Source organism: Onthophagus taurus, chromosome 6 (genome assembly GCF_036711975.1).
Source record: "Onthophagus taurus isolate NC chromosome 6, IU_Otau_3.0, whole genome shotgun sequence".
NCBI classification, from domain to species: Eukaryota; Metazoa; Arthropoda; class Insecta; order Coleoptera; family Scarabaeidae; genus Onthophagus; species Onthophagus taurus.
Window position 1 is genome coordinate 7,451,736 of NC_091971.1, and position 15,472 is coordinate 7,467,207.

A 15,472-nucleotide genomic window follows, 5' to 3' on the forward strand; every position below is an offset into this window, starting at 1 on the left:
TTAGTCATTTTAAATATTACCTGAAATGTGAATGCTGTCAGAACAAATAGCTACCCTTTTCGTATAAATTCATCTTATTAACATATCCTATTAATTTGGAAACTGTTCCCAAAATTCAAAATTCCGGTTGTGCGTCCTACTCATTAGAGACATTTAAAGTATTCGAATGTGGATGGCTGCCTTTTTTTGTGGTTTTTTGACGTAAAGCGATTGCTTGAAACTGATAAACCAGCGACCGGAATCCGAAATATGCCGGAACGACTTTTATGGGGCTGGACCGCCCAGAACACGGTTTTTGATACCTATCGTTCCAACTTTTTTTCCTAATTACCATATTATTGTTATTAAGCAGTGGACCTCGGAAACTTTCGAATTTTTTGGTAACTGCCAACTCAGATGTTCAATGAGATTACATAATTCACATTTTTACGATTTTAATGTACCATAAATACAATTTCGTGGTTGTTTCGACCCCAATTTAATTCTTCACGGTCTTGAAATAGATATTGTTTTTGCTTAAATGGATTGTTTTAAAAATGATGAAAAATGTGCACATTTTTGTAGTAAACACTTTAATTTAATGTCTAATAAAAATAGTTTGGTAATTATTATCTGAAAGCAAAAAACATTTAATTTCGAAAACGTCTGCGACGCGATCCCAACAATTTTAAACTCTCGGAATCAAGTGCTTGGTGAACCGGGCTGAGCGTAATCGCGTCCTCAGTCCACAAAGGAAAAAACCTGGTCGGATAATGGGCCCCCTGAATTATACAAAGAAATATATTCCTTAGAGCGAGACGTATACATCATACCGAATCCCGTGACAAGTGCGATTTTTTTACTGACGCATTCCCTCCAATTATTGCAGGCGGACCTTCGTCGAACCAAACAGTCAAGGTTTTGCTCGGACCCTTTGTGACGAATTTCTCATAATTCAGTCGAAACTGTCCACGGTCGATCTCTGCTGACTGATGTGCATAACTCGGTTGAATTGGTCTTCCCATTGCCTCATGAAACTTTAAAACGAAACCTCTGTTCTCAAGAACGAGCTTTTACGTTTAAATTAATTGGTATTTTCATGTAATTTTATATCTAATAATTTTATTCTTTAATTTATACATAAAAAACTTTCAAAAAATTAAAAATCAATTATTGTTCCAAATCTTAGAGCAGTCCTAAATCTCAAACACAAGTTTCAGAACATTTCTACTAGTTCATTTATTATTCAATCATGTAGCGAAAAAAGAGTTGATGGAAAAATATCATCAACAAGAATAATGAAATATTTATTAAAATGTTTAAAATACCCATTTCTTCTACTTTCTTTTCAAGGCGATTTCCTTCACCAAGTCACCAAAGCCGCCACTTTATTAAAATTACCTGTGAAAACACGATGGGGATTAATTCATAGTTTAAAAAGGTTTTTTGATACAAAATATACATAAAAACATCAACAGTTAGTGAGACAGTTGAAGATAGACTCAGTAAACGAGTTGCAAAGTTTATATTGAGTCAAGATATTTTTTTGGTAAAAGTTTCAAACTTTTATCACCTAATAAACCCTATTGTTAAACACATAACCCAACTGGAAAGAGATAAACCAAGGTTAAACCAAGTAGCTGAATGCTTTTATGGGTTAGAAAGTCATTTTGAAATAAACCTTTCCTCAAGCCCTTTGCTTAACCAACAGAAAAGAGAATCAAAAAACTTTTTACTTAAGAGAAAGTAAATGGCAATAAATCCAATCCATCTTGCTGCAAATATTCTAGCTCCAAATTTTAATGGAATTCATCTTAATAGAGAAGAACAAATACAAGGAACAGAGTTTATAGTTTATAGGTAATGGCAGAATTGGCCCTTTAGCGATCTAAAGAAGGGTTGTATTATTTCATTTATTTAGTCTAGAATTGGAGTGTATCGAGCCGCAAGCTTAGCGTTTTTTATCGTATTATTTTGTTTGCCGAGCTGCATTTATATTTAAAAGCTTGTTCTCAGAAAATTCTCAAAATCGAGAATATACTTCTATTTTTTTTTCTCGAGAATTTTCCATATCTACTCATACTACGTATTGTGGAATAAATAAATAGGGCTTTTGAGTCAAAGCATCTTTACTCGGTTACAGATCCGAGTCCATTGGGGTTGAAATCGATTTCTGTACGAATTGGGCGTAGCAACTCTTTAACAAATTCTGGTTCATTAAGGTTGATGTCAATTTTAGGTCTGATTGAGTCAAGAAGATCATAAACATGTAGGTTTGATGACAACATCAATCACCAACACTGAGTTTTAAATATAAAATAATAAAATTAACCTATTTAGTTCTTTTTTGCAAAATGTATTTAAATTAACAATTATATTCATTAAAATTGAAACTAATGGATTTAGTGTATATGTAAATTTTTGTAATAGAAAACCTTCATAAATCGATCAAAATCAATTAGCGTTGAACGAGTAATTAGTTCTAACCCTATTCGACACTCATACCCAATCCATTTTAAAATTGAATCACGCATCGAGTGGGATTTCCATTTGATCTCTCGTTCAACCTGGATTTCGATATTAAATGCGTCCGTCACAGAGAGATTGAAATGAAAAATTATAGCAATGGCTTACCATGATGAATTCCTTTAACGACTGGTACAGGTAGCTATATACAAATGCTTAATGAGCCAAACTAATTTACACAAAGCGAATGCATAATACACGCAAAACCTTTGATGCATCAAAGGTACATCAGTCATGTTAAAATATTATACGGTTTCAATTAACGATTTTGAGCTCACACATGTATATGTATTTGTACGGTAGGGTTATGTGATTTATTTTCGGCTTAAAGCGTATAAATCGATTACTTATATTAATTTCGGTCACATACGCGTCACTATATCGATCTGTAAATAAAATTCGAAGTCACGCACGGGGAGAACTAATCTCTGTGGAGACAGCTGCGGAGCGTTTTCTAGAATATCAATCGTCGAGGAAACGCTGAAGGCTATAGAAGAAAAGTTTTTTTTTAAGTTCCAAGGGACGGACCTTAAAAGAGGGAAAGCTTTTCGAATTGCAAGAAACTTTACGTGCCTTGTAAACTTTAAAAAATATAATATATATACAAATTTAGTAGATCAATTTCAGCCATTCTTTCTGAAGTCAAATTTTAATTTCTTAATTAATTCCTACCCAACAAACCGAAAAGCGATTTAATAAGTTTTTAATTAAAACGGCCCGAGGACTTGATGTCGTTGTCCATTCTCTCGTCTTTCACTCGATGCATTTTTAATATACATTAATTCGAACACTTGATTCACCGATGGCTTTAATTTTAGTCGAGCTTTTCACCGGGTTTCACTACTTCTAGCGGACACTCGCTTGTCCTATTAGTGCTTTCATGTTCATTGATATTAATGGGACCCGAGAGCGATGGTCTGGGCGGTTCCGACTTCGAAATGAAACTGCGAGCGCAATAAATTAACTACCCATTCGTTGGCAAGTTAACGATTTGCCTAATATTGAGAGCAATTATCATCAACACTAAAAATTTACACTTTTAAACTTTTCCCGCATCTCTATTTTTATCTTGACTTTGCATCTCTATGAGGAAGGCAAGAAGAGACCAAAATTAGCTTTCCTTCGGCGTCGTACATTTGTTAGTAATAAATTTACTTATTTGCATACGGTGCGATTCAGGTTCACACGTTTCAATCGGATCCTTCGTCGTTTCCGGAAATGGGAACGGAGGTAATTCGCATTCGTCGGTCATCCCCGTCTTAAATTGATGTAATTATTCGACTTTTAGTGGTGGTCGGTCTCTGGAATTACGACGCTATTCATGGTGAAAAGTGTGATAATTAAGGTGGTTTTATAGGTTTTAATTAAACGCGGACTTATCTGCGAGCTCGGATAATGGATTCATTCCTTATCCGCGGACGCAGGGTACTTGAATTTTAGATTTCTTCTTCCTGGAAAATTTGTGACTTTATGGTTTCAATTGTTAGTTACCGCAATGACAAAAGATGACAAAAGTTTTATAGCTTTATAGCTCGTCTCCTTATATTAGTCTTCTTGAGATCACTTTACAAACAATTTTAACAACTTCAAAAAGGAACAAAAATAACGACCTATTGCAATTTAAATCTAGTAAAGTTATCGAATGTAAAATTTCCACTCTTGACAACAAAATGACATTTACATGCACCCCCCAGAAAAATTTCACTCTTTTCATAGCGTGGAATAATCGAATCTCCCTAACTTATTCAAAATATACTTCATTCGGTTTTTTTTCCTATTGAATTCGCGTCACCTGAATTCGGTTTGCGTTCACGTCCTACCAATGTAATACAGTGAACCGAATTTCGCAGGTGAAGAACGGTAAAACGGAGCGCGTTTTCGACATGGGTGCCGTTTCCGCAGGTTTCCGTGGACGTTTGATTGACATTCAAGGTGGAATTTTTTTCAGTCACACGTGTCACGGCGGTATGCGTTCGCCTGTTTTCGCGTATGTCTACTCTACGAATGATGGACGGTTTTAATTTTATTTACAAGATTTATGCTTATTGCTTTTATCTGACTTATACAAAAACCATCAAAAAATATTAAGGTTGAGATTGGTTTTAATATTGAATTAGAAGATATCTGTAGAAGAATTATGATTATCATGGCGCATTTATTCTTAGTCACATTTCTCCAGATTACAAGCCCATGGTCATTATAAGATAAGGAGCCAGAAACCACCAAAGGGGCTAGCTACTGCCCAGAAACTTCATTGTTAGGAGTTCATTCCAATCTCGCTTAGTCGCCCTTCAAGATTTTGTTGCATAACCTTAGCTAAACAATGTCTATGCACAATCTCGATATTTGGAGTTATGATGATCCATGTAGTAAAACCATTTGTGATTTATAGGCGTTTAAAATCACATATGCCTCACTCTTAATGATATGTAACGGGTTATTGTTCTAAATCAAATCTTATTCATGGTGATATATTGATTGATTAGAAAATAAACACAATGATTATTTTAATAATCGGATAAAAAGTTTAAATAATGTTTTATGCATCTGATGTCTCTCTTTTTTTAGGGGAACTTTATATTCCCCCGAAAGTGATAAACTGCGTTTGTAAGCTTCAAGTGCCTTCAAAAAGTATTAGCATAAAATAACCAGCGGTATTCGAGCGTTAGCAAATATGAAAATGTAAATTTCCCGCGTAATATTGGAAAAGTTTGGAGTGCACTCTCGAGTAGTCGTTGCGACTTCTTAATTCCCAACTTTTAATTTTTTTTCCTCGGCGAAAACAATGAGATTTCGGACGCGTTGGAGTGCCACAAACATGATAAATATCTCTTTCGTTGGCATATACCCCGCACCGAGAATATTTAAATCATCCGCGAGACGTACGACGAACAAAGAAGCGACCTTCCTGTCCGGAGGGTGTGAGGCAATTTGTTGCGACTTATCTCCTCTCCACTCTGGGCAAAATGAAAAAGAACGGATCCTCCAGGAAGTCATTGTTCGAAAATACCGTCGCTTTAATTAACATTTCCACGCAAAAGAATAATAGTAGCCTTAGGGGTCGTCTTCTTCAGACTGTTTGATCTCAAAACGACATAATTGGGTTACATAATTGAAATCCAATTCAACATCACGACGTCAAGTTCATTGTTCGCTTACCTTCTTTAATTCTCTCTTATTTACTTTTATTATAATATGAACCAAAAATGATACTATTATACAATGTTCGCTAAAAAGGTATGTTTAAATATATACAATGTCCTAACTAGTTCTGGTTCTTGGTTTGGTGTTATTCATTTTGTTGGATAATAATGTGGTATTGTACTTTTTGTGGATAATTCATTATGTAGGAGGTGATAGTATAATTTGGTTATTGTCTCAGTTCTTAGAAGGTGAAGAGAGATGGGATGTTATTTCCTTTTATATTGAAAAAAATAATAACCTTGTGGTGTAATACATACTAATTTAAAAGTTGCTTGTTATTAAATAACTTCTTTTAATATTTTATGGATTTATTTTTGATCATTAGTTTTAAATTAAGATAACTTGAGATATATTATACCTGAAAAATTTTAATTTAAAATTTTTCGGTTAAAAAAATATTTTGTAAAAGAGCCGCCCGGCCGATTCGAATGAGGATTAAAATTTTATTATTTTTAAATCGACCGTGCTCGGCGTGAAATAGGGCCCTAAAGAAGAATCGGCTTGGCCGGGCAACAAAAGGAGCAATCCTTCTGAAATGTCAGAAGAGGGTGGTAGGTATAATGTCACGAAGCTCATTTATCTGTCCGGCAAAAGAGGGATGCATTGTACCTGGGAGGGATTAGGAGGGCATAATGCTATGAAAATATTCGCCGGATGGTTTGATATGCTGAATAGAAACCTAGGTAAAAACGGCTTACGTGTTACGGACCGGGTAAATGTTACCTTATACGTTGCTAAATTACACGCTACCTTGGTATGCGTACATGTGCGATCGCTATCTTGCAAATTTTATGGTTTAAATCGAAACTCCTGCTACGCCCAGTTCATTTTTTCGCTGTCTATAGCGACTCCCATCATTAGAATACCATATCGCTACCAGATTACAGGTAATTACCTAGTAATTAATAAGGGCATTTTTATGTCTTATAAGTTAAGATCTATTAGATACCGAACAAACAAGGCAATGAAATATAATTTACTGTAAAGTTTATTCGATTAAACATACATAACAGATTTAAGAAAAAGATGTTAATTATATAGTTATATTAAACGAACCTCGTTAAACTGCACCACGCACATTTGCGTTTCCTAAAGAGGCGGAACAAAATTTTTTCAATGATTTCAATGTTGATATAAAACAAATTTAAAACACAAGTTATTTTTTATTATACTAAATCACGTTTAATACCCTTTGTTGTAATAAATAACATTTTGTGGTATTTTTGTAAATACAACTAATGGTGTCAAACATATTCTTTGGGTGAAGTGTTTACAAATAGTTTCGTCCAACCCAAAGAACGCCCTTCGCCCGTCCCAAAAAAAAAGTATAACCTTACCTTCTTGACATTAGGGTGCTGATGAAGACCACCACTATTAATATACACCCTTGAAACGCACTTATTAATAATGACTACAACGCATTTCCGTTCTTGTAGTGTTTTAGATGTTGAGGATATTTAGGTAGGTAAGATATTTTCCGGTTTCGAAAATTTTGTTTACTTTGTGAAGTTGGTATCAACGCGTCGACTCCATTAACTTCTGAAAGCTCCCGGTTTCTGTCAGCTCTTAAACTATAGCAGCCGCTTGATGGAAACCAATTTAAGAAGGAACACTCCAATCTACTCCAAAGACAGATGGCAACCATTTTATAAATAAACACTTTGATGTTCCGTTTGATATTAAAGTTCGCGCGCGTTTAGTGGAGACGTATTTATTACTGAAACGAAATATGTCTAAGTTTATCTACGGAAATGGCGTTGCTCCGGATACTTTGTGACCTACTATTTGTTTTCCGCTGGAGGCGTTACGTTCGCAGTCCACTAAATGTATCGATTTCCATTGTGCCAAGCTTCCAATATCTTTGTCACTAAGACGCTCGAATGTGTACAAAAGCTAAATTAATTGTAGTTGGGAATACAACCTCGATCTCCATCCCTCTAAGCGTTTAAATAAAGGGACCGTTGATCTTTGTGAAGGTGTAGAATATTTATTGCTTCAACGTTTCTGAATACTCAGTAGAATTTATGTCTTACCTGAACTCTATTGTTTTGAATAACTAAAATTACATTTAATTAACTTAACTAAATCAAGGAAATTTAAAATTTAATCTAAAATTTAATATTAAATTCACTACATGTTGAACGTTCACTTCAGCGAATTATCACGAAATTTGAACTAACTTTCTGTACTGTCAATCATCCAACACCTGTATTCGTGATTGAAACACACGATCCAAACGTATTGCTGTCATAGTAATAACCAGAACCTGATAACCAAACTACTCAATTTCCAATTTTTAATCTACCAACTCCCTATTTGATTACATTTTAATTATTCCCTGTAAACATACTAATATACGACAGGAAGAAAAATCCACTCAAAATACCATTAACGTCAGAAATCTCCTAAATAAATATGCCAGTAGAAAATCAATACAACAGTTTTAACGAGTATATCCGTTAAGTAGCTAATAAAACGTCAACCATAAAACGGAACAATTTGGTGTTTTAGCATCCTACCCGCCGGCGCCAGGTAGTAGACACGTAAACATAATTTCAAGACACAGGTATAATATACGTTTCAATGTGAAACAAAACAATTTTTAGGTCATTACAATTCGGTTATACGCTTCGGTACTTAACGTTATTATGGGTTCTATTATTACCGAACGTGCTACTGAAATCCATTAATAAGACGAATATTATGTGTTTATATGTTTTGATAATTGAAATACAATCCAACGGTTATAATCTGCATGTTAATGGAAGTAGAGATATATTAACCCCTACTGTATGGAGTTAGGGGCGGAATATTGATCCAGTAAATTGCCTTGTCTTCGACAGCAGTGTCTTCATTATCTGGTAGTATATATGGAGTTAAGTGATTGATATTGACGTCCATTTCATATTATCGAATGTCGTGCGAGTTAAGAAAAAAAATCTTTAGTATTTCAAGTTTATACAATGTTCAGAAATTATTATACTATATATATATTGTATTTAGTTGTAGTAGAGTAAGTGTTTATCAATAATTTGGTTGTAAGAAACATAACATGAATAAAAAAATTAATTATCAAGTTAATGTAAAACTACAAGGACATGAATTTAGCTTGATCATGGACTAATTCACTTGAGAACCTGTTGGAATATGCAAAGTTAGAAAACCTAACTGTACGGTCGATAATTTTTGGTATGCCCTTTTACCATGGCCTAAAACTTTTCACCGGTTGTGCGAAATTTAATTTAAGCGCTCCAGAACTTCGAGTCCCTATTAGTTGCCGGGTTATTACACACCTTTAAGGTTAAGTACTCGAACGGAAGTGCTAGGAGAAATATATGGAAGTCAAAAGGGGTGCATTGCGAGCTAACTTTCAATAGATTCGCTTCAAGTACTTAGCGGTCCGTAAGAGTGTATAACTAAAAGTCTCCGAATGTCTCTGTCGTCGCACGAATAGTAATGTTCGGTAATTATTGGGCGTCGCGCCTGTTTTAGTGTCCTTTAGGAGGTCTTTACTATAAATAAGCAGGCATTCATTTGCATTGTATGGCCATTGAAACCGGGGGCTTGTGTAAGAGCGCGAGTTCCGAATGGGGTCATAAATAAAGAAGGACCCATAAAATTATTTTCAAACCACTACGAGAATTTTATCATTTTTAATGGTAGGTCACAGATTTTTGTTATTTTATTCAAGTAGTAATTAAACGATTTCTCTGAAGGATACGTCTAGTTTTTCTTTCGAAAAGAAATGGAGTAAAAAGAAAAGGTGGAGGTCTAGTCTATTGACGCATTTCTTACTCCAACGCTCATCTTTCTTCCGGTCTACCGCGCTTCCTGGTTATTTATCTACCGTACGATGGACCTAATACACCGAACTAGTTCTCTACGGGTTCGTTCCCGTTCGAGCTTTGCTCTTTTTGCGGCCGGACCTGTTTCGAAACATTGATGGAAATCTTCAATCAGCAACTTGAACATCTTCCAGTTACCCGAGAAATTCCGAATGAAAACTCCCTCGTCGCAGCAGATCAATATCTCTTTTAGAACTTTTAATGTGCTCACTGTTTCAATTACTTGCATTCGAATAAGTTTCCTTGGACTTTTTCTAGGTTTAATGCGAATCTTTTCTTACCGATAAAATATCAACCTCAATTTAGGTTTGTTTAAGCCATTACAAAATTAGTTTTAATGGTACCATTTCCACAATGTTGATGGTACTGTACCTTGGCACAAGATTAACAGGTCCAAGGGAAAGCCCATTTCCGCGAAGTTACGCACTCAAACTATAATAAATCTCCAAAATTTGCGGATACCAAGTCACAAATCTTGGAGTGCAGGTGCGCTTCCATAAACCTCCCTCCGTTTGCCGTTTATTTCCCTTCCCGGTCTCAAGAATACCGCGAGACGTCTGGAACAATATTGCCAGGCGGCTTAAACAGCAAAACAACTTCACCGCTGTATACAAAACCTATCGCTTAATAATTGAAGCTCTAAAGTAATTTACGGTGCTCCATATTACGCGGTAATTGTCCGCAGTATTTCATATGACTAACTTTGCAAATACATAAAATTTGGATAGTATATCACGGGATATTGCCGCTTGGGCGCCCTCACGTTTGCCCCCGGCTCCCTCGCTTGCGATTTATTAATTTAAAAAGAGGCTATGCTTCAGCCGCTTCTTTGTGTGGATGATAGTAGATCCTCGAGCAGGGCTTCCAAACAAAGGAGATTGAATTTTAAATTAAACTGTTGATTACTTTGATATTTTTCCTGATTTTCCCATGTCTTGTCGATCTATTCATTGCGGTCTTTCAGTGAAACTCGGTATAAATACACGAAATAAAAGATATTCCTATAAAAGTACTATTTTCTTTATGCGAAGATTCTCCCCAAGTTGCTCGTTAGAATTTTTATTACCATTTTAATTAATTGCGTTCAGAACAGATTTTGTGTGTACGCAAATCAACAAAGCACCAGGGTTGTATACCGAGACCCTTAATGTTTCGCTTTAGGATAAATAGCTGGGGCAGGATTTAAATACCCTCCGACGAATCTCAGCAGCCAATTTGGTTTGCAAAAACCAGAGAGGAGTAGAGGACCCTAAATAACATTAAATGAATGTATTAATTAAATTTATACATATTAATATTTTTGTTGCAGATCCGCACAAATGGAAATTCAACTTGATTTATAATCAGAATCTGACACAAAACTACGTATGGTGGAAATAAATTAAAAAAGGTAAGTTTAAAAACTTTGAATCAATAATTTTTGAAAGAGTTGCGTTACCGCTTAATTGACAAGAATGTTTACCTTTGGGCAAATTAATGCAAAACCGGTCCCCTTTCGAATTTCGTTCGATGTTGACGTACGTAAGTCTTAAAACTTGCTTGTGCTTGGTCTAATGGAAATTCTATAACTTTACTTACGTCAACAAGGAAGTTTGCGAAAGTAAACACCTTCCCCTAGGCTATAAAAATGTTAGCTAAACTTCATCGAGACGTCATTGAAATTTAAATAAAATAAATTTGGGTGAGAAACTATTACTATTATGGCCTGAAAAACACACAAACGAAGATATAGTTGGTGGGTCGTAAAAATACCGTCGTGTGGGCCAACACTAACGAGGTTTTAATCCGTTTGAAGAGGCACTTTTCCGTAGACCGGCTTGCCGTCTACACCAGGAGATCAAAAGACACTGCAGTGCCGTGATGAATATTTAAAATCTTTACGTAAGTGCCGAGTCACATACGTACATACTAATACAAAAGTGCGTTTACACACACAAACGTTTCGGTTAAACTCAAATCGACACACATACAAGTGTTCCCTGCGCGCATTAATATGCAAAGAAACGACGCCAGTATCCTTTGATACGGGCTTCCTTACATTCTAATTAAAGATCATCCGGTTTAGTTGCTTGTTTTGGCACATTTGAAATTTAATTACGAATGCGTCACACGTTTTCTTAACTACTATGAATCAGATACGTTCCGACGTATATGGTTTGTGGGACACGAATATTTCTTGCGTTATTACTGTACTAAAATAAGCGTGAAATTGAATTCTTAAATGTACATCTACTTTGCCTGATATTTCTACAAAAGGCTTTTACTGGACTTTAAGGCAAACATTTAAATTTTTTATTGAAATTAGATAAAAAGGAATCATTTTCTTATAATGTTGACTGAAACTGTGTTGACATTAGGTGATAAAAATTGTTATTCATGATAAGGGTACATCTAGACGTGAAATATAAGTAATATAAATACAGTGAATTTCACTTAAGATCCAATTTACTAAAATATATTTCCATACAAACCAGGGTGTACCTACTTACTTTGTCCCACATAAAATGCAACATATCACTAGAACTAACACAAGACCTAGAACTAGACTCATTTGGATTTAGCCGTCTTGAGAGACGCACTGATAACCCGAATGTTTCTAGGTCTAATATTAATTCTAGTCTTAATTGTTATTCAGCGTTAGATTGTGATATATTTTTATTGAACAAAAAGTAGAACTAACACTAGACCTAGAACTAAGTATCCAACAAAGTACACAAAAGAAAGATGTCACAAATCTACAACAAAAATCTATATAGGTGTATCTAGGAACATCGTTGAATAAATAAAACGAATCCATAGCATGAAAAGCGATGAATAATGACCGTCCAAATATATTGGTAGTCCCCAAAGGATTGTTTTTGGTAAATAATGGATGTGTTATTGGCCCATATGACAAATCGTATGGGTTGTTATGTCGTTATCATTTAATTTATCATAATCTACATAGAGAGCCGCAGCGATAGGAATATTTGCTTCGAGTACGACACGCAAGACGAAAGTTAGGGTAGTTTTATTAGGACAAATCAAACTGACTATGCTTATGATTGACTTAGTCATTAGTCCATCATAAATTTACGTAATGCATCTACACAGTTCACGATTTCCATCTATTTTATTTCATAGAATGTTGCCCATTGAACATAAATAAAATTTATACAAATTGAGCTTTAAACGTTTTACTTTCAAGTTTAATAAATGAATTCCATTCAATAAAATATAATAAACATATCAAACAAAATTGTTTGAAAATATTTATGCGGATGGGATTCATTAAAAAGGTTAATTGTATATTGATTTGGTAGGTTTATTCACTCATAGACAATATATAGACGACATCAAATAAATAACAGTACGGTATTTATGCTTTGTAACGAGAAAATACTTCTCGTATTTATAATTATCGGTAATTAAATACAATTGCGCGTTTTTATTGAAACAAATTTACCTTAAAAATATATATTCCGTTAAACATTTATATCGCAAGTGATATAGCATGTTACCGTGTTGCGGTATTGTGGCTTCTACTATTTTTATTTCGTTGAATATCATTTATTTTACAATTGGTGGTATTTGTTGTATATTCTTTTGTGGTTACCGCAACCCAAAGAATGTTTTATTTACGGTGTGGTCGTTCGAACCGACACGTCGTCACCGCTACTATAAATTTTTAATTTAATTGATACATAGGTTCTATCGTAAATCGTTATTTTTATGTTGTATCAATTTGTTTTTACAAAATAAAACTATCGTTGCTTTGTCAAGAATGCAGTTAAATTTCAAACAATGGGTATTGAATTGTTTTATATTAAACGTAAAACATTTTTCATGTTATTTAATATTTTTTTAAAAATTGTAATAAATCGCGATTTTAATGAATCATTATGAAAAAGACCGCTTTACAAAATAACTTTTAGTTCTTGAGATATTAATTCTTAACGTCAATCAACTTCCTTTCGCTTTTCGATTTCTTAAGATATCGTTTTGCACTTTTCAGAAATCGTTCAAAAAAGTCTCATCTCTTTATTTTAAACAAATCAAATGAATTTTTGTAGGATTACAAAACTTTTCTTTTAAACTTTAATATAAAATGTGAATTCGTATTGATACCAAGATGTCGAGTTCTCAATATCGCTGAGTTCAAAAATATCATCTCTGGAGTCAAAACTACGGGAGAGGCCCCCCCTTGGTCCTTCGGCCTAGAGATCAGAGATCCCAATCACATTTGACGGTGGTTTATTCCCAATGTGACCACGTTAGGAGGCCGACATGAATAGGACCCCGAATGCATGTATGCGCCGGTCGATCGTGCATGTTGATTCAGGTGTCAGGGTGGCGGGTTTCGGTCTGAAACCGAAAGACGAGGAAAGTCCGTCGAATAGAGGGAGATGGTAAAAGTCCACGGAGTATTACCCGGAGTTTAGGCAGTGGTGGTAGGGCGATGCTCGCGCCCGAAGCCGGACTCGAACTCCGTCACAAGCTCAGTTCTGTTCCAGACGCGATCAGGCACGCTCGAACTGGTGACGGTCCGCTGAACTCGTCATTTTTCCAATTCGTTATCGCGAAACGGAACGAAATCCCACGCTTTTCTGCGTAACTGTAAACACGAGACGGTTCATTCTGTTTTAAGAACATTTTTTTAGTGAATTTCAGTTTTAGTTTTGTGCGACTATTTTATATGGTTAATCATTAGTGATTAGGTTAACTTTTAATATAAACGGAAGTGTTCTGGATTACAAATAATTGATTTAAATGAAATGTGAGTCGAAATTATTTTATATAAAAAATTGTATGCGAGAACGTTTATTTTGTAACGAAACGTAAAATTTAATGTTTTTATTCAACCTATATATCATTCAATATTACATTATTCCAACCTATACGGTGTATTCCATTCGAATAAACAAAGTAAAACATTTTTTTAATTTTTTTGGGGAGCACAAAACCATGAAATGAAACCAATTTACCACTCATTTTGATAACGTTTCTTGTTGGAATGTTTCTTAGTAATTTGTAATCAGTTTACATAAACAGTTTACTTTCAATGAGTTGTACTTTGATCTTATTTTATCAATGTTGCTATACTTAATATTAATCTTATGCTAATATTATTCCAAGTAAAATGAACAAATACCTAGATTGTAAATAAGGTCAATCGTAACGGTTATTGTCACGTACATAAACTATCGATTGTTGCGGCTAACATAAAATTTATCTACACAGTTACCGGTAGTAAACATAATAATTAGAAAGTAATGTGCGCTGAATACAAAGAATTGTTGAATTGAATACTAAAATTTCTTGTTGCTGCAACTCTTTCTACCACCCGCAGATACAAAAAACGAGTTTTATTCCATACAATAGTGGATGGACGAATGAGATCGAGGTGATTTGACGTGTACATTCGTACAAAAGCGGGGCTAAAACGTATATCTACACACGCCACCCCATATTATGACCTGAACTACCTGAGGGGTAAACTCAAATGGGAACCGAAATTGTAGTGGGGGACAATGGTTCACCGGAAACACAAAGAACTGTCGAACGAACGTCACAACATCGCCCTATCGTTGAAATTTTCAATCAGGTGTGCGGGCTATCCTCTTTTTTAGGCACCCAGGTGCAAACTCGCTCTGAATGGAAATATGACCCTTTATTTTGATGTTCAAAGTAATTGGATTTTTGCACGTTTCCTGTCTGGTTTTGCTTGTTATGTTATCATTTTTTTTCAATGCGTAATGGAATTTCGAGTTGGGATAGATCATCATTCATAGCCTCGTAATTGCGTTTGCTTCGCGTTACCGTTAATGCCAGCAAAACGGAAATTTGAATCTTTCCCATCCAGAAGGGTTGTCCCCGGGGTCTTGTAATATAATTATGCTTACTAAGCACCCTTAGTGTACCTTTGATTGTAATTATGT

The 15,472-nt window shown here is 34.9% G+C and overlaps 1 protein-coding gene across 2 annotated transcripts in view; it reads left to right on the forward strand.

Moving 5' to 3' along the window:
• Positions 1-10,863: 10,863 nt before the first annotated feature.
• The window catches only part of LOC111428028 (DBH like monooxygenase olf413), a 32,344-nt gene continuing 27,735 nt past the window's right edge, over positions 10,864-15,472 (forward strand). The window contains exon 1 of one of the 2 annotated variants that reach the window (XM_023063423.2): positions 10,864-10,944. The gene's annotated coding sequence lies outside the window, so the exon portion shown is untranslated. Of the gene's footprint in view, positions 10,945-14,221; positions 14,311-15,472 lie in introns of those variants that run through there. The other variant, XM_023063422.2, reaches the window with a different exon arrangement.